At 41.9% G+C, this 20,940-nt stretch overlaps 1 pseudogene; it reads left to right on the top strand.

Annotated features, from left to right (window-relative positions):
- The first annotated feature begins 7,171 nt into the window (after positions 1–7,171).
- LOC122612895 overlaps positions 7,172–20,940 on the top strand; it is a 37,462-nt pseudogene continuing 23,693 nt past the window's right edge.

Below are 20,940 nucleotides of genomic sequence, written 5' to 3'. Positions count from 1 at the left end.
CTGAGTCAGTCAGCGCCTTGAAGTGGCTTCTATTTTTGTGGTCACCAGCGGACGAACTGCATAAATTTCAGATTGTGATTCTGTTTCTGTTTCAGTTTCGCCTTCTGTAAATCTCGAGGCAAGTCGGAATGTTCGCTCTGCGTGTGCAATTTGTGCCAAAGTTCTTGTTTAAAGACCGCGCCAAAAGGAGGCCAAACTAATAAAGATGAAATGGAAATTCATTGCGAGAAAACGAGAACAGACGAACTACTATGTGCGGCGATCAGTGGACTGAAGGCGGTGAGGGTTCAAGGCTGTTGGCGAGAGGAAAATGTGGGAAAATATGCCGAGTTGGGTGGGGAAATTGAAAGCTTAAGTGGCAGGGAATTGTGTGGAACTGCTAGATAGAAGTAATCGAGTTAAAAGCATAAAAAAGTATTGACACTCCGTTTCATTGTTTATTAGATACACTAATATACCTCTTAAAAACATTTTAAATATTTTGCTTCCTTTATAATTTAAAATCGATAAGAGTATAGCAGAAATAACAACTTAATTCAGGTGCCATCTAAATTCCGTTCAAGGCTTACACATTAATAGGCACATAATTACATTTGTCCTGATATCGCATTACCAATTCCCTCAAAATCAATTAGAATAATCCAATTGAAATCACCTGGAAACCACACCACACACTAAGCTCCACAATCATTTCGATAATTGTCGAATTATACGCCAAACAGGCATCAGTTCTGATCCTTGGATCATTGAAGGCCTCCCCCAATTAATCTCACAGAGCTGGGTAAACCGTTTCTAGGGGCAAATCCCCCGAATTAAATTCTAGGAAAAATCCCCTTTTAAAGCGTGCGGCACAGCAACAACATGTTGCACGACCCACCACCCCTGGGCAGCAACCATTTTGTCACGAGTCCTGCCGCAAAGCCCCACTAAAGAGGAGCGCAGGCTGCCACTTTCAGGTTCTGCCGCCCGCAAATAAAAACATTAAATGCTTTGTTGGCCATGCTTGCCCCGTTCATCCCACCCCCCCATTAAGCCACGCCCACAGCCCACCGCCTACCGCGCGGCAACGTGTTGGCCATTCATTCAGTCATTAAGTGGCAGCTGACGCCGCAGGGGGTGGCCACCGACCCGAGGGGGGGAATGGGATCTGGATCTGGATCTGGGGCACAGCAACTCCCGCAATTTGTGGCCAGCTAAATAATTTTTATTACAATTCGGTTTCGGCTTAATGCTTTTTTAGTCAATTTATTATTAATATCCTCGCTCGGCACTGGCGTCACTATGCGCTTTGGAAATTTTGTGGTTGGATGGTTAGGTCACAGATGGATTTTTATACAAGTTTATTTAGGCTGGCAGACTTGTGTCATATGTGCTATAAATCAATAAAATCATACATATTTTCATCTAAAATCACTGAGCTATATGCACTTATGTGTAAGCACAATTTGGAAAAGTACACTTTTGAAACTCTGTGATTAAATAAATACCTTTATATTTTTGTTTTTTGGGATATCTTAGAAGCAACAATAAGTGCTGATAGCTTTTAATGGATGCACATACAAACATCCCCTAGAATGGCAGCCTTCGATAACGGGGACTTTTTGCCATCGGCAATTAAAAACTTTTCCATTCTGTACTTGAGTTTGCTTAGCCGCCAACTAAGTCGCACATGAAATAAATCCAATGTTGCGGAACCAAGTGAACGATTGAACTTTGCAGTTGGTCCAAGCACACACAAATCAAGCCCAAAAGCGCTGTAAAGTTTGGCACTTCTTCAAAGCGCTTTGGAGGCGGCGGCACATCAAATTAACCTTGAAATGTGAATAACATTTCGTCGAAGACTCGCAGCGCATTTTAATTGAATTTAATTAACATTTTACTACGCCCGATACTTTGGATATGGGAAAAGTGACGACGACGACGACAAAACTAAAACCGGCGGACAAACAAATGGACGGACGTGCGGACGGATGGCAATTGGCGGACAAGCCAAAAAGCCAAGTTGACAATGAAGCTGGCGACGCATGCGCGCAGACTAATTGTCTGGCAAAAGGTTAGCGGTGAGGGGGTGGACTTGGCCCTGAGGGTGGCCAATAAAAAAAAGTAGCAACAACTATATTGGCAACGTGACCCAGACAACAACAAAGCTCATGGTGGGAAACAAACGAACGCTTGTGGGTGGTTTGGCGGCGAAGGAGGCGGTGGCCAGACATTGCACTTGAAATTCAAGACAATGGAAAATTTGTAATGATGGATGTTGTCGGCGATTCGATTGCAATTGAGGGACAGCGAAGAGGCAGCGGAAATAGCCGTAGAATTTAAATAGATCTTAGGATCTATAATCTAATGATTAAGTATATATTCGTTATACTTTACAGGGTTGAAAAGGGTTCCATCCACCTGTCGCAATATAACCCATTTAGCCCAGCGATTAACTGGTATACAAATAAAGCACTGCAATATGGCAGGTAATCGAAGATTGGTGCAATAAAAATGTAAAAGGTGTACTTCTCATCTTACCAACAGCTTTGCTGCAATCTGTAACTGCGGAAAAAAATGTTTGTTCAGGGCGTTGAATGTCCAACTCACAGATTCAAATGCAGCCAGAGCTGCAGGCACAGATGCAAGAGGAAGGAGCTATATACGTGTTGGATTCTCGCTGGGATCATATTAAACGCTTAGCTGGACTTAACCACCACCCCCTCCAGAGGCACTTTTGGAACACAGCTCGTCTGTCAACGGGAATCCAGGAGGGAGCAAGTCAAATGTGTGCATTAAATGTCAATAACCATAACTTAATTCGTTTAGACTTTCATTTGGTTTTCGGTTTTGGGGTTTGGATTTTGTGCTTTCGGTTTGTCTTTCACATCGTTCATTGTCATTGTTTGCTTTTGAAACAAAGGTCAACTTACGCCCGCCACCCCTCACCCTCCCCACCTTAAATCCCACAATTTGGTGCTGGAGCTCTGAAATCGAATAGGTCTGCTCACTGCAGAAATATTGACTCAACTGCAGCATTTTTGCAGGGGGCGGAGTAGGTGCACCATAAATCACAATGATGGCCAGACGTGGTCAGTGGCCCAATATTGGTTTAGGTCGCCCGGGGAACAGTTTAAGCTAATTGTCAGCCAGAAGAGTTCCACTGAGATGCTTGACCCATAAGTAGGTATATATACGAGAAGAAAGGAAGCTTATTTTGAAAGCCAACTGTTGAATTGAACGTATGGTAGGTTATTCTAGTAGCAATGTTTAAGAAGAATATTCTCTTTGACATAGAAAATAAATAAGTAAATAGGTTTATCTAATATAAATGTAATACTATAGTGAATTTCCAATACATACATAGCAATGTTTAAGAAGATTATTCTTTTTGACATAGAAAATAACTACATACATTGGTTAATCTAATAGAAATTTAATACTATAGTGAATTTCCAATACATACATTTTTATTCTAAGCATCACAATTTTTAAAGTCATAACTTCCCTTAAGAAAATGTTCCATTCAACTCCCACCAAGACTCCCAGGCTGGCCATCAGCCAAATGGAAATGGAAATGGAATACGTCTCAAATCGAAATTCTTTGGGGATTTGGCATCAGCTCAGCTCCAAAACTATCTGTCGGACCAATAAAAACGGGAGCATTCAGCACGGAAAAAGTGAAATACTCAGGTGACTGACGCATGGCCCAAACACACAAACACACGAGCACAGAGCTATAATTTACATATTTTTTGGCCAAAGAAGAGTGGAAATAAAAAGGAGCAGAAAGCAACCCAAAAGTAAACAGGAGTTTTTTGGAACCAGCGGAAGGGGAAAGCCCATTTTTTTGTGCGGCCCAGGAAGGTTGGTTGAAATTGAAAACGGCGTTGATTATAATGTCAATACCCATAAAAACAACAGAAATGCTCGTACAACAAAAAGCCGTTTGCAAAAAAAAGATATGAATAACTCTAAACTTGTGACACACAGAGAAGTGCGATATATATATACATATATAGCCTAGGGCGGGGGGATGCGCTGCCGGGAGGGGGCGTGGCTGATTGGTCCGCTTCTGCTGATGGGTGCGGTCCAAAACATTTGGCTCGCTTTACCCCTTTTTATTATCGTTGGGCTCTTATTTATTTTGCGGTCAGTGCTTTTGCTTTTGCCTTTTTGTGTGTGGATTTTTTTCTGTTTTATCGCCGTGTCTTTTTGGAGTTAAAAAATCAAAATGTATGTTTCATGTTCTCCATTGGCACTTTCATGGGCATTCCTAATGCTCAGGGGACATATGGGGTATTTCAGTTTTGCAACCTAAAATGATTTAATAATTGTTTACTCCTACAAATATTTTAATAGAAAACTTCATTATTATAAAAATCAGATAGTCCTAGACTATGTTTGAATATTTATTATTAAAATCTACCTTTCTCCTTATAAAAAAAATGTGTTTAGTGTAGAGAGTATCCCACTGCTCGAGACCCTCTAATGCTCAATTGATATCTTGTTGCTGGCTTGTCCTTTGGCTACCTGCCTGATCCGCTCACCTCCCCGCCCCGCCCCGAGGAGTCCTCCCCGCCTCCACAGCTCCTCGATGTCATTGTCACCCCTCGACTTTAATGCGCTTTGGCATGCTTTTAGGCAATAATTCATGGATTAACGCCATTTGGCTTAAGCTCGTTTCTTTGGCTGCTTTTAGCGCAGAGTTTTTGATATTTGGAGCCTCGCCTTCACCTTTTCGCTGGTGCCATCGCCTTTGCCATCGCCACTCGGGATTTGGGACTCGCATTCCTTGGAAGTGACTAATAAACCTCTGTCCCCATCCCCATACCCATCCCCATCATCCGACTCTCTAATGATCTTGCTCATTTTTGGCCACAAACAGAGTTTCGTGTGTAGCGATTTGTTGACCACAACAAATTGCATTCGCCCATAGTCCCATAAATAACTTTTGCAAAGGTCCCCGTCTATATATGTACATATGTGTCCTTGTGCCTGGACAAAGTGAGTGACTGACTCCCAGGACTGACTGAGAGCACGTGCTAAGTGCCGAGGCAGTCATTTGTCAAATTGGGAGGAGCGGGACGTATTGGACCGCCTTGATTTATGCCTTGGAATATTATTTTTGATTTTTAGAATTCCTTCGATTGCAGTCCGTTCCTGCCGATTCTTGGCAAATTTCGTGTGGCATCTTGTATCCTTCATCCTTGCGCCTGATACGAAAGCATTTCGCATGAAATTCAATCGAGCCGGAGAGCATCCTCTTCTGTGTTCTGTCCTCCACTTGTTTTAGCCATTTCAATTCCCAGGCGGCAGAACATTTTGCGCTCGCTTTGTTTCTGCCAAGGCATGCAAAATTTTCGGATGGCGGATGAGTTTGAGGAAAACTCGAGGGAGGAATGGTAGAGCGAGCAAAAAGATACTTGAAACGGGTTGAGCCTGGATATAGAGCAAACGGAAGTGAAAGCAGAAGCGAAAGACTAGCCGGAAAGAAAGGCGGATGAAAGTTTTAAGAAAGGACGCATATTTAAGGACCAACTTCTTTTTAGCCAGGATATTCACAATACCATCAACACAATGCCTAATAATATGAGTAAAGCTGAATGCACTTTAATATTTAAATCTGATAATTTCCAAAGAATACGCATCGTTGTCTTATATTTGGTATGGAATATGGATTATTTAACTTGCAGTAAATTGAGTTGTTAGGTAAAACAAAAAGGATTTCCCCTAAAACTACAAAGTATCTCCGCAAAGTTATAATGCTGGAAATTCGAAACAAAAGCAGACCGAAGAGAGCATGGATAAGGAAACCTCATTGAGTAGCAGCTGGCCATCATTGTTCGGGGAGAAGGGGCAAGCACCGAGGGGGTGGCGACTGGGAGCTGTCTTGCGGGTGCCTGAGGCTCCCAAGTGGCATTCCCCATCATGCGCAACTTCTTCTTCTTTTCTTCAACTTCCGTTGCATGAATTTCCGGCCATGGCATTTTCATTGTTTTTACCGCTACTTTGCCCGCGTCCTCGACTGGCACTTTCCATTTAGCTGAAAGTTGATTCGCATTCAGGGCATTTAATAAGCGCTTATTGTGCTTAAGCCTCATTGTTGTCCGTTCATAGTTATTTGTGTTGTTCGGTTAATACTTTCAGTGACTTTAATGACCGGGAAGGAACAATCGAGCCCAGCAAATGGCAAACTTTGTCAGGATTTGGTAAGACCACGCAACTGAACTTATCCGTAAATTAGACTTAGAGAACAACCGAGTTTTGATTGCACGGTGGAAAGCCTTGTTTAATAAGTTTCAATCCACTCCGTCTTGACTAAGTGTCATACAAAAATATATTATTTTGACTCGTATGTATATATTATGTTAAATATTAAATACTGCCCGTAATTCACTGTAGTAAAATTAACTTATATTAACTTGCCATTTTCACTAAACGGAAAAAACATTGTTGAGGGAGTCCATACACTTTTGAGGTACAATAAGGATATATGTATATGCCAGTTCTGCTTAGACTTGAAGTTGGTCACCATCTTGGAAAATTCCCACTTCCGTCGGACTATTTTGCTACTTGTTACTCATTTCGGAGCAGGATTTTGGGAATTCGTTAGGCATTCATACAGAGAAATTCAAATACTAAAAGAAATAGGCCAATTTGGCGAGTATGCAATGCTGTTTCAGCCCCGATAAAGGGCTAAGTGGGTGGGTGGAGATGCCATTCTGTGGCTTCTTTGGGCAATTAGATTGGGCATTTAGCCATGAAATTTGCGAACATATGGCTTCTATCAGCCACAAACAAAAAACGGCCGGTGCTAACAGAGCGGCTAACAGTGGGCGGTTAGCAGAGCGGTGTGCTGTTGGGCGTGTGATTTGGTGGGTGGAGGGGATGTTTGGAAACTGCACTGTGGGGCTAGGCTTGGCGCTCTTTCGTGCGCCCTCGCTCGCTTGCTCTCGCGCTCTCGGGCTGACTCTTTCGCATGCCCCCCACCAACCAGTTGTTCGTGCGAGTTCGGCTGGCGTTCGGCATTCGCTTCGGCAGTGTTACAGCAGAGCATCTGCGTTCTTCAACATTCTTCAACACAACAGCACCAGCAGCAGCACCGCGGATGCTCCTGCTCCCCTTCGCTTCTTCTTCGCTCTCTTAAGCGTGGAGCTCTCTTGTGCCGTTCCGTTCCGCTCCGCTCGGCTCTCTGGTTCGGTTCTTTTGGTTTGTGCCACCGACTGGTTGGCGTTGGCTGGTTGGTTGGCTGTCGCTCTGCAGCTGCGTTCGTGCGCTTTTTGAAAATAGTTACAAGATGTTCATCGAAGTGAGTGGAACGCCGCAGCGGTTAAACGTGGACTCTTGAGCAGCCGAAGAAGCTCGCTTCCGAAATCGCCAAACAACTGAAGCACAATCGCGTTCTTCGAGTGGAAACGCCAGCACAAATAAGAAACAGCCCCAATCAAAGTCAAGTCAAATCAAAACAACACTAATTCATCTCTGCGACTGGAAACTGGAAATCAATTCCAATTCTTCAAGCCAAATAAATAGAAAACAAAACGCCAGTGAAACAAGAAGTGCATTCGATTTTCCTGCTCGTGGAGCTATTGTTATTTTTAAATCGCTGACCGCAGAATATTTCTACTGCTTAAAATAGACGGCAACACACAAAAAAGTGATGCCGCCGAAACAGAAATAAACCGAAAACCAAAAGGGTAGAAACTCGAAAGTGCCAAAAAAAAAACAAGAATTTCACTTCGAAAAAGTGCGTGTTCTAAAAATATAGCAACAAAAAAAAAACAAAACCGCAACACAGAAGAAGCAAATGGGATTATTTTGCTGCCCATCTCAACGCAAAACTGCATTTTGTTGAATTGTATATTCAATCTGGAAAAGCAAAGTGTCAAAGTGTAGTGCAAAAATATTTATAAATCTCTGCCAAAACATAAACAACCAACGAAACGAGAGAAGCGAAGAGAATTCTACTCACATTTCGTGCATTTTATAAAGATTTTCGTTTTTTATTTGGAATACAAACTACACACAAGTACAAGAGTCGGAATCCATTAGTTCCGCATTAAAGTGTTAAAATAAATTAAGTCTTGGATACTCCGTAAACTTTGCATTTTGGAATACTTCAGCAGCATTTTGGATATCCGTGCTGGTGAATTTTATATATATATATACACATTCGTATAATACGTTGCCGATCGATCTGGAGGGCAGAAGGAAATAATTTCACAAAAGGTTGGTAAACAACGAATGCTTGTGATCTGTGTGATTGTTGAGTAATAGATTGTAACTGACATAAAGAAATCCGTTTATTGCCGTCGCAAAATATTTATATTATGCACACGTCATTAAGCATACGACAGGTTGGCCGATGTAAGAATCTGCTTGTGAACAAGCAAAAGGCCCTGGGAAAAGTGTAAACAAGAAATATCGCCGTTTGTTTCTTTACACAATGTTAAAATTAAAATGTTGAACAGAAAATAAATCTGTGAAATTGGGTGTTTCCAAACTTTAAAGTGCAAGCAGATGTGTAATGTTCATTGTGATCAAAATGTATAATCAAAATTAAAAATGCAATTTTTGTTAGTTTCTCATTTTTTATAAAATACACAAAATTAAATAAATTTACAAGTTTAAACGCTGCAAAATTGTTTTGACGCAAGTTATAAAAGAAATCATAAAAAACTTCAAACAACTAAATATACAAAAAGTACAGCATTTTTTGTAAGTCAACTGAGACATAAGCCAAGAAGCTTTTGGGATCACACTTGCTTCAAAGATTCGACCAACCGACTTTAATTGGAATAAACATAACCAGCTGGTGGTTAGGTAATTGAAAAAGCCTGGCAGACTTTCCCGGGAAAACGAATCCATTTCGAACAGACCCCAAACACCTGGCCACAACACAGCCCTGTGCGAGATCTTTACAAAGAAGAATACTTGAGCCCCTTTGCACACAAATAAGACGAAGCACTGTAAACAAAAGTCGCCGAGTGCATATCTCATTACCAGACCAAGGATCATCGTGAAAACAAAAGAGAGAATTGCAAGAAAGAACAACAAGTGTAGGCAGAACAAAAAGACGAAACTTTTCTCATTATCAACGCAAGTGTTTTCTGCACTCCCACATTTTTTCTTTATTTCTTTTCAATTTCCCTATAAGTGAAAGTGTCAGTCAGGGCCATGAATATGGCCACCGGCAGCTGGTCAGTCTCAGTTCCCGAGTTCTCGAGTTCTCGGTTGGCAAATCGCAGTTCTGCCACCGGAATCAACGAATCAACGTCATACATGAAACCGTGCGAGGAAAGATATTATAGAACGAGGGACATTTTTTACATCTGTCATAAATTTTGCTGCACACGGGCATAAATCTATTTTCTGCATTTTATTTGTTTATTTAAAAATTCTTGTGCACAACGAGAAGAAAAGAACAACGAGAGCCATAATTTGCAGCCTGATTGATGTGACAATTCCTTAATTAATTTTTGTTGGAATTACGCCTTATATATGGCTGCCATTTAATTAGCAAATCTGTTTTTGGGAGAGGTAATACATCAGGGCAAATGATGTGATGCGAGTGCAGCAGAGAAATGAGTTTATTCACATCGCCGAATCTATTATCTGGCTCGTTTACCTTCCCGTCGCCAGGTAATTGAACCCCGGTCTTGTCCTGTGATGCCCTTCCTCCTTAGATACACATCTCGGTATCTCAGTACCGTTCCCACGATTTGTCAATCATTCATCATTCACTTTCGCTTCCCTAACCAACGCGTTTTGCCAATTATTTTAGAGACAGCGCCCCGAAAATATTGGGTAAAGTAAATAATACACGCTCTTGATAAGAACCGTGGGTTGTGTGCTTCTGTGGAGATCGAGTTCAGTGACTTAACTTATCACTGCTTGCTGAAACTTTTTGGCTCAACATTCTTCGGTCTTCGGTCTCCGTTCTTCGGGCTTCTTGTTTCTTTTCTGCTGATAAGAATTGCTGAGGCTGAGACGCCGAAGAAACCGAAGCCGCTGCTAATGTGATTGCATTGCATTTTCAGTTGTCCAGCAACACGAGAGATTTCTAGACTCGCTGGTGACGAATGCATGGTTCGTATAAGAAATTCTTTCAGGTTTCACTCATGTTTGATTTCGGAATTTCATTGAAATACATTAAACCGTGGTATACAATATTTCCAAGCTCTAAATAAATCTCTCCAAATCAATACACCAAAAATTTATATTTAATTGGCAAAGTTCGCTGATTTAGTGGCGAAAATACGGTCCAATGCTGCACCTTTGAAGAACTGCCTCTCCATGTCAGCAATACGAGTAGTGAACAAATATTTTCCATCCATAAACATTGTTAAGAATGCAGAATGCATTATACTCAGGCCGCGCCACCCCCCCAATGGCCGCCCAATTAGCTTTGGCTACTTGTGCAGTAAATAAGGCAGAAAAAAATATACAAGATGCTGCTGCTGCTGCAAAAAAAAAATGGAAAATGAAAAGCTGGCAATAGAGGAAAATATTTTCTGCGCCATATTTTGCAGCCAACGCACATAAATAAGCTCTAGACCAAGAAGCCAAAAAGGCAACAGAATGGGCGTACCAAAACTTGGTCGCATTGTTGCTGCTGCTGCTGCTGCTACTGCCACTGCCGCTCTGTTATGGTTGGCAAGTGGCCAAAAAGACATGGCCAAATGTGCGCCAGTTCCCGCTGCCCAGCCCATCGTCCAAAATTCAGCCTCCCAATCATCCCTTCTCGGCCAATTTCTGTTGTCGGCTGGCTAATAAATAATTTTAATTGTATTTCTTTTAGCCTTACTCTTCTATTTGGCTGCCCCACTTCTTTGGTAATAAAAAGATTTCCATTGTTGCACTAGTTGGTCTGCGGGAAATGGCTAAAAAGGAACGTGATCAACAGCAAATTGAGTTCGCCTTTATGACTTGGCCAATTTGCACAGTACGAGTATGTGTGTCTTATCAGGCTGCAGCGACAGCATTGAGGTTGGCCAGGTTTTCCCTTATTTTCCATCTTTTTTTATACTTCTTGTTTGCACTTTTTCTGTGCCGTCTACTGCTGGTTGCTGCTTGGTGCCTCCTCCAATCTTTGGTCGACAAATATGTCGAGTGCTTGGCTTGGGCAAACTTTGTCACTGATAAGACTGTTGAACACCCCTGATCAACCGTCCTTGTGCTCGTGTTCGAAACTATTCAGTTTTATGCTCGCAACACGGAAAAAAGATCCAACAGTTTTTGATTGTAATATTGGAAAACTGTATTGCCAAGTTACAAATGCATTTTATAATATTAGTCCCCTTAAATGGTTGGAATTAATTTATTGACTTATCATATAATTCTATTATATCATTTCCGAACCTATTAAGGCTAAACTATAAGCCAATTGCTCGCAGTGTAACAAACAGAACCATAATAACCATACGCCACGTTGCACTGAAACTTAAATGAAATGAAACGAAAGTTGTCTTGGTTGTGTTTTTTTTGGCGACTTGGTCACGTCTTCAATGCACTTTGCTACGTGGGAGGGGTGAAGGGGAAAGGGGGAAGCGGGGTGCTTCGGTGGTGTGCAACGACATTTATTCTGACTGGTTATTGGTGTTGTTGCTGCCGCAGAAGCAGAAGCAGCAGCAGAATGGGAATCAGTTGGTCCCAGCACGAGTATCTGTATCTACTATATGCACGGATATAGTAACATATATAGTATCGTATAAGACACACCCACACACAGGGGCGATGAGTTTTATAGGCGCTTTCAATACTGGGCCAAGGTAGTTTTTATCTTTTTACTTTGCCATTTCATTGTTGATGTGATGGCTGTTGTTGTTGCTGGCTCGTCTGGCAGCTTTAGCCGATTTTTGTTGCTGCCTTTTGTAATTGCAATTTGCAATCCTTGAACAATTTGTTTTTTCTCTTTTCTTTGCCCATTTGCGCTCATTGCCGGCTGTCTCTTTAATTTTGCATTACTCATCTGCTTAATATTATTTATTTATTTTTCCTCTGCCAGATGCGAGGAAATTGTGCAGAAATAGCACGTGCTGGTGGCAAAATTTTCCCAAAATATAACAACAATTACCCACACACACAGAAATTAAGGAAAAATCTTTGAAATCCTAGCTTTGTTCTAAAATTTAGCTATCTGGTTTCTCATCGAAATAATGATTTCAAATATTTACAGATTGAGAGAAGCTCTTTTGCATTCGAATTTCGATTTTCTATCCATTTGGTTTGTTAGTTTAATGTGTGTTTTCGATTCCTCAATGACGTCTGGCAGAAATTTTCCATTGCAACGAGACAATTGGCAGCCAAGTCAAGTCAAATGAATGCAATTGGCACACACACACACAAACACACTTACCCCCTTGGAAAAGCCCGTCACCACGCCCCTGCACTTGTGTATCTCTTATTCGATCAACCTTCCTTTCTTGGCTTGACTCTTTCGGTTCGTTTTTCAAACAATGCCAAGCTGTCAAAGCTATTGATTTGAGTGTGCGACTTATGTTTGCCATGTGAACGCCTTTGAACGCCCACTCCCGCCCCCATTTGGCCGCCCCCCTCCCCCCATCTGGCCCACCATCTCGGTGTCCTTCTCTCTTGTCTGCGTGTTGCAATCAATGAGTTTTCCTTGGCAAGCGCTTTTCTTCTGCGCTTTTGTCCTTCTGGCTTTTTACTCGTTTTGATCCTTCCTTTCACTCCTTTTACCGCCTCTTTTCACACTCCACGTCCCATTTTCCTCGCTTTTCCACCCCTTCTTCACCCTTCCCCAGTTCTCCCAGTAGCTCCACACATGTAACTGCATCTGAAGGCAAAAATGCAGAGCGAGCACAAAAATACATAGTAGAAAAAACTAAAGTAAGGGAAGCGAACATTTTCCACTGCTCAAACTTTGTTGCCAAGCTTGTTTTACTTAAATTGTATTTGTACAAGGCTTCAACACTGCCACTTTTCACCCAAACTCCCCTAGAATATTGCCTTTTTGAGCGTCTAAAAAAAGTGCCAGCATGTAGTTTGTGCCTGCCGGTTAGTTGGTCTTAACTTTTCGCCTTTTTGCCTGAACCAATTTCGAGCGTAGGAGAAACATTGCAAAAATCAGGGATTTCTTAGTCATATATACCAAAATCCAGCAGCTCCATATGTACATATGGTGCTATATAACCCCAACAGGCCATGAACTAAAAATCTGGAGCCAATTCATTGGCCTTTGGTCTCCGTTTTGCCAGAGGGAAACTAGCAACGGGAGTAAAGGTGGCCATAAACAAGACTTTCTAGCTGCTGAATACATGGGCATAATCTATGGCCACGTCCTTGCTGGCCTTCATTCTCTGGCCATATCATTCGCTTTGGCCCGGTAGGCCTTTTGTTTAGATTTATTGCTTTTTCTGTTTGTGCTCTTGATGAGAGGATGGGAGGGGAGGCCTCCCCCCGGTTGCGTCCTTCTTAGTTGATAATTGATGAACATTGTGAATGCTGCACTAGAGGACACCCTTGTACTCACACATTCAGACCAAAACTGGCCAGAGATCATCTCTGGGCACACACACACACATTCTCCTCCATTCGAAGCCAACAATCCATACATATCCATACATCTACATGTATGTATGCAGAGGAGACATGTCAATCACACTGATTCAATTAAGTGAAGTGCAAGCCAACCAAACAAACAAAGGAACACCAATACAAACAGACTCTGGGGGCTTAGACTAGACCAACAGGCAATCGAAAGTCGACCGCCAAGCAATTGTTTGCCTTTGCAAAGGCTTTGTACCCCAATTGCGCTCACAAGTAGGCAACACAAATACTCAGGGGGCACATTTGAAATCGAATCGAATGATGAATAATGAAAATGTGGTCAATACAACTTCTTGTTCTATCATATATTAGTAATTTAAATTATCACTTATATCAACTGCAGTAAAAGGCCGACGATCTTTTCATGAAATGACACAATAATAATAAGCAGCTCGTTCCCTAATTCCCTCCTTGGATTCAGCCTTCAACCCACTCAGCTGTCAACAAAGCCATTGCAGGTGTTAAGGCGTGAACGTGCACACAGAAACATATTGGTCGGGGAATGAGTGTTAAGGACTGCTGTTAACTGTTCGCAGGACCAAAATCATGTGCCAAATGCCTTCGAGCGGCAACTAAAAGTCGTAAGCAACAGGAGCTGCAAAGGGAAACGCTGCGATGGGGGATGCTTTAATGATGACAGCCCAGGAAAAGGAGAAAAAGTGCTCAGCTCAAAGCCAAGGACTAAAGAAATCATCTCGCTCGAACTCATAGGCACACAGAAGTGAACAATCATTCCGGACTACGTATTCATAGTTGCGAAGTGGGTGGTGAATAAGGTTCTTTCGCCCAAAAAAGGTTTACATTACTAAAAGTTATGAATACAAAAAAAATTACACTTTTTTTAGCATAAAATTTCCTATTGTATGATTATATGAGATCGATAGGTGTATTTTTTTCTGTGCAGTTCATTGTTTTCCCCGATTGTGTGTTCATGTTGAATGATTGCCGACGCCTGCTGCTGACAAGTGTTGCGTGTTTTGAATATGGTTCCACATCCATTCAGAAAGTACGCCCACACTCGCTCAAGTATGTCCTTTCGACTTGTCGCCTAATGACAAAGCCAAGCGAATTTCGAGCCCTTCAAGTGCTTTGTTTGCTGCCTCATAGCGATGTTGATTGGCTGTCGAGGGGTTTTAGCTTGTATTGAAAGTGCCCTTCAATGGGAACATATGTTTGATCTGCATATGGGAAAAGTACCCTTAGACGACTAGTTCTTGGCCCACATAGCCAAAAAATCATAATTTAATTTACAAAAATTCTAAATGAGTTACAAAAAGGTTTCTTATTCTAAGATCCGTATTATATAGTGTATAAAACTCAGCAATAAACTGCGAAGTGTGTTGATTCAGTTCTTATATTTCAACTTCTAAAGGGACAGTAAATAAACCCCCAAAAAAATGCCGTGAATAAAAACAGCTTCAGCTGGCTGAAATCCTTTTGTTGATTGACTCACCTTGAGTGCTAGCAACTTTGCCTTTTAACTGACCTGAAAGTTTGTTAATGCCATTCCCGAATAGCGATAGAATCCCGGCTATGCAAACTGCTGCAGCTGCTGCTTAGCTTCATTTTAATTTTTAGCTGCTGTTGAAAAGAGAGCAACGAATAAAAACTTTGCCGTCAGGGCTTTTGTGCCACTTTTCATGCTGCATTGCAAATTTTTTCAATGTTGCGAAAAGAGATTAAGGGGTGGCACAAAACTTTACAACACTCATTTCATTCAAAGTTTTCCGGCACGAAACAAAGTCGTGGACAAGTGGAGGGATTTACTGCAGTACTCTGGGGTCATTCAATGGTTCATCAATCATGCCACGCCCTCTAATCAAAGCTTGAAGTGCCAAACAGAGGCAGAGGGTTCAGCTGGGTTAGTTCAGCCATATGCTGGCCATCTAAAGGCAGGCAGCAATTTCGTTGATTAGCCTTGTGTCTGCAGGACTTTTCCACCAGCATTTCCAGCCCACCTTTTCCTCTGCCATTTCCGTGTTTGTTATGGTTAAACATAAAAACTAAACGCTAACGCACACACACATATGTTATGTAATGATACGAATGGTGAGGGTGGGAAGTGGGAAGTTGAGGACATGCCTCAGCAGTTTGCAGAATTTTCACCCATATGTCCTAGTATCCTTCAGTCAGGGTATGAAATATTTCGGTGGTATACAGGCTATAAGAAATAATTTAAGAGAAACTAAACAAGTGTATATGTATAAATATAAAATTATTGATGGCATTTTCATATTTTTAATGGCCAATAGTGCATTTCATGTCGACTTTTAACAGGTTTTCTTTATCTCCGCCTCTTTGCTTTTTTATGTGTGACGCTTGGTTTTTATTACGACTTGGTCCGCCTCAAGGTACAGGCGATGCATGAATGTGGGTATTCACACCGCCGAACTCTCCCACCCACCGTGCCACTCCGCCACCCACCCCCAACAACCCCACCATAAACCTCAGCCATTCCTCAGATGGCGGCCAACACCCAAGGCAGCATCATTTGGGCCTGCCTGTATTCCCATTGCCCGCAGCCGCTTTTGGCACAGGTGCACGTTGATATATGGGCTTGAGGTTGGCCCAAAAGCAGAGGGGGTGGCTCTGAAGCGGGCCAAAGTCGTTTTAGGCTTAGGTCGCTGCCGGTGCTGATATTATTATGGCCACGTGGGCAATCGTGGCCAGCCCCATGGCACACATATCTCCCTTTCCCTGGTTTATTCGGCATGAGCCACATTTGAGTTTCTAATCAAGGTAATTTTATGTTTGCCAAGCTCGCCTAATGCCAAAATTACATTTTTAGTCGCCCCCGCCACCATTTCTTTTGGCCACTTTCCGTATCCTCCCACACACAAAGTGGTTTTTTGGCCAACACGGCGAATGCGTGATAAATGCAAGCCAACATTTGGCTTATCCTTAATGCTCGTGTGAGCGGTGGTTGTCTGGTGTGTATGAGTGTGGAAGTGGGAAAGTGTGACTGCGGCAAATGGCCGTTCTCTTTGAGCTGCTAATTAGGCCAACATTGTGGGAGGGAAACCAACAAAGCAACAGCAGCCAATTGTATGCCAAGACAAGCCACTAACATTAGAGCGGAGGATGGAACGTCGGCCAAAGAGAGCCAGTGTGAGGATAATACTTTGTGGCGGCGAGCCAAACAAAAGTCACATTTGAGCGCGTTGGTTGCCTTGAATTGCGACCAAAACAAGCAGGAACAGGACTAGAAAATGTTACTTAAAATGGTATTTCAAGTTAGATAGGCGTTATATAATGCAAATATAAATCCAATCAAATACAGTTATCATGCCAGAAATGTATGCTAGTTACGAAGAAGTCCGGCTCATAATGTCAATGCGAGAGTGCACGACCCAATTGACAACTAAATCTCAATTCGATTGATGCATCCAATCAACCATTTCGCCCACCATCCATCAGTCAATCAATCAATCAGTCAAGCGACCAATCGCGCCTCGTTTAGGGTCAAAAGGGAAGCGCTTGTCAACGATGAAAGTTCCAATAAGAGGGCGTCGGAAAATTCGCGCGCTTGTGTGTGTGAGTGTTTGAGAAGCTGGTGTGAATGTGGTGTGAAGTGCATCACTTAATGCATCAGTGAGCAAACGATATCTGGGCCATTGGCACTAAGTGTTTAGAACATTTTCATTTCAAGCCTGTGCTCTCGCATGGCACAAACATGATGGGTGTCAAATGGGAGCAAATATATATGCAAACTACAAAATGTTATGGATCTATTCGAATATCACAGATAGTATACGATACACTCTTATATACCAAGGAAGTTCCTAAATGCATACTTATCATATATACCTTTGCTCTCTTTGCAGTTGACATGTTCAAAGGCGAGGAACACTCCTTTATACATATCGGTAAGTGGAAATTTCCGTGCCCCAAATAAATGTGGGGTATGCTCTGCATTAGGGATCATTAAAAATTTATCGCATATGCAAATTCAAAGTTTTTATTGGGGTTCGCTGGGTGGCTGCCAAGAGGCATGACCCAAAAACGCATGAAATTGAAGCTAATCAAAAATACATATTGACGCCACAAGGACGCAAAATGGAAAGGAAAGGAAAATAAAGAGAACTCAGCCGTTACTAAAGCAGGAAAATGGAGTCCCATTCAAATGCAGATGCTGGCAATTTTCAGAGCAAATAAAATAAAACATGTTTGTCTGTGCTTTTCCACATATGAAAGTGTCGGTTAAACAATTTCACAGTTTTTCTTTTGAATATTTCACAAAAGTTCATCTAATTGACAGGCTCAACTTCCTGGGATCCCCTTTTTTTCTGGTCTATCCTGCCACATTAATCATACGCCATGTGTTACAGGCCGGCACACTCGCATTGGGTTATTATTCGGGCTCAAAGGAAATTCTGCCCAGCACATGAAAATTTCATTAAATTTTAAGCTTGTTATTGTCAGTCTGCCTCGCAGTCTGTGATGGGTCAGAATCTGGTTTGGGTTCCGACTTTCCACTGCTGCTGCTGCTGTTGTTCTTGCGATGACAAACGCCCCGAAAAGCTGTCATTAGTTGGGAATTTCCTAAGATAATATTTATTTACATTACTTTACTTACCACATTTCATTTTATTTTGTCACGGAAACAGGACATCCCCTTTAAATACCTGCCCCACGCCATGGCGCCCCTGTCAAGTGTAAATCTTATGTGTCTCTGAGTCGTCGCCTGTGTGTGTTTGAGCTTGTTGTGTTGTGTGGTGTTTGCCTGCATCTGTTGTTGTTGGTTGGGTGCTTAAATGTTTGCCTACGTGTCAGTCTTGTCATTGCCAGTTGCTCTCTCGCTTGCACAGGATGCTGCTTTTATGACGGTTCATTGATATTCATTTGTGTGCGCCGTTGGGATATAGAAATATCCTTGGCATGCCAAATGTCCCTTTAACCCGTTAAGTAACTTTAGATCAAATGTTGGCTACGGGAAAATCCACAGCAGGTCGGAATAAAAATTCAATTAAAACCGTGGAAAGCAGCTGAAAGAAAGGCAAAGATCTAAAGGGACCGCAAATCGGCTTATGGTTAAGAGCGAGTTCCAAACGAAACTCAATCAAAAGTGAAGTTTGATTTCCTGCATGCGACTGTCGTTTATTTCCTTTTCCTTGCATACTTTACTGCGAACGGGAGAAATGTTGGAGAAATGCTGGAGAAATGCTGGCAATTTCCAAGTGCTCCGTCAACTCTGTCTCAGTTTTCCCCGTCCATTTCCCCTTCAGTTGGTCCCTTTTTCACTGCATGTCGCTTTATTTTCCAGCCTCAATCAATATGGCTTAGGCAGTCTCGTTATAAATTCATGTCCAGAATTTTTATTTATTTTGTTTTCTTGCCTGGAGTTCCAGCATGAATATGAATGAATGTGAGCATGTACAACTGCAATACACATTACAGCTCTACTGCGACCTTCTTCGGAATAGGATTATCCTTAACCAAAAATGCTTTCTCCGCATATCTTTTTATAGCCATTATTAAAGGAAGTTGTAATTTATTGTATGGCTGTAATAAACCACTATCCTTTAATTATGTATTTTTTACATCTATTATCTATAATCTTGGCTCGTACTGTACCTAAGCTCCATTCCCACTGCGCTATTCTTATGACAGTTTTTCTTTTCCGGCTTTTCCTTTTAGACTGCTTTTTTCCTGTTCGCCTCTTGCCACGCCAATTGAACTATCTAAATAGAAAACTCTTTTCCTATTCCTCTGCTCACCTTGTCCTTTGAGCGGAAATTCCTTTTCAAAATCCCCTCCAACAGCGGGATGGAAAAGTTCAAGTGTCGACAAACTTTAGCTTCAAAACCAAAGCAAAGAAAATCTCATCAATTTTTCAATGCTCACCTTGGGGAGAAGGAAAACCAAGACAACAGCAACAAAAATTAGCAAAGTTAAGGACGAAGCGGAAATTTCGTGTGGTTAAAGAAGAGGAAAAACTGGGGATGTATTTTCCACCACGCCCCCTCTCGAAACCCCAATGATATACATCTTCTAGGCCGGGAGCAGACACTGAGACACTTAATCCGCACGTTTACACCTCAACGCACACAACAAACACTCGAAGAGGGGCGGGAGGGCGTGGCTGGGGGCTGTGTTACCTTCAACTCGGTGCTCACCATTAATTTGTGTATTCTACTTAATAATTAACTGGAGTTGGGGCGTGAAAACTTTGAGGCTTTCTCAACAAAGGCCTCAGATACAGCTTAATAAGGATGTGGCCACTGAAGGTCATAGGGGGCCGAATCAAAAGGGGTTTTCATGAATGGAAAACGTGGAAATCAAAAGTAAGATTAGCCTCAATATGGGGCTACCAAGATCGGCAGAAGGCCTGTGGCAAGAACTGAAACCGGAGTGGTTCTCCCTAAATCGATTTTCTCTGCAGATTAATTGCGATTCATCGAAGCGGTATAATAAACCATTCCTGGAATCGAATTAGATGGCTTAAGACTATTCATGTATGCATTTAATTAAACTCTGATGGGCAAGGTGATGCGATTTAATTAAGAAGTTCGAGTAAACAGTATTCCTACGCCTTCGAAGTTATGAGGTTATTAATTTGAAGCCTTTTCTGCGGTAATAAAATCTGTTTAATTGCAAAGTGAACTCGAAATTATCTTAGATCTTAACTTCATTGATTGGCTGAACTATACCAATCAATTCAGCATCAGCAAATCCTCCTTGGAATACCTCGAAACTTATTCTACTTAATAATTAACTGGAGTTGGGGCGTGAAAACTTTGAGGCTTTCTCAACAAAGGACTCAGATACAGCTTAATAAGGATGTGGCAACTGAAGGTCATAGGGGGCCGAATCAAAAGGGGTTTCCATGAATGGAAAACGTGGAAATCAAAAGTAAGATTAGCCTCAATGTGAGGCTACCAAGATCGGCAGAAGGCCTGTGGCAAGAACTGAAACCGGAGTGGTTCTCCCTAATCGATTTTCTCTGCAGATTAATTGCGATTCATCGAAGCGGTATAATAACATTCCTGGAATCGAATTAGATGGCTTAAGACTATTCATGTATGCATTTAATTAAACTCTGATGGGCAAGGTGATGCGATTTAATTAAGAAGTTCGAGTAAACAGTATTCCTACGCCTTCGAAGTTATGAGGTTATTAATTTGAAGCCTTTTCTGCGGTAAAAAATCTGTTTAATTGCAAAGTGAAACTCGAAATTATCTATAATCTTAACTTCATTGATTGGCTGAACTATGCCAATCAATTCAGCATCAGCAAATCCTCCTTGGAATACCTCGAAACTTAACAAGTTTTCGCAAGGGAAAGTGGACTTCTCCCCATTAAATCTGAGATATTTTTCTGTTTACTCTATATTCACTTTTGTGCGGTTTCCGCTTTCTTTTGCCCGCGTCAGCAGCGGAAAAGGGA

Source organism: Drosophila teissieri, chromosome 2L (genome assembly GCF_016746235.2).
Source record: "Drosophila teissieri strain GT53w chromosome 2L, Prin_Dtei_1.1, whole genome shotgun sequence".
Taxonomy (NCBI): domain Eukaryota; kingdom Metazoa; phylum Arthropoda; class Insecta; order Diptera; family Drosophilidae; genus Drosophila; species Drosophila teissieri.
This window is presented reverse-complemented; position numbering and strand designations above follow the sequence as displayed.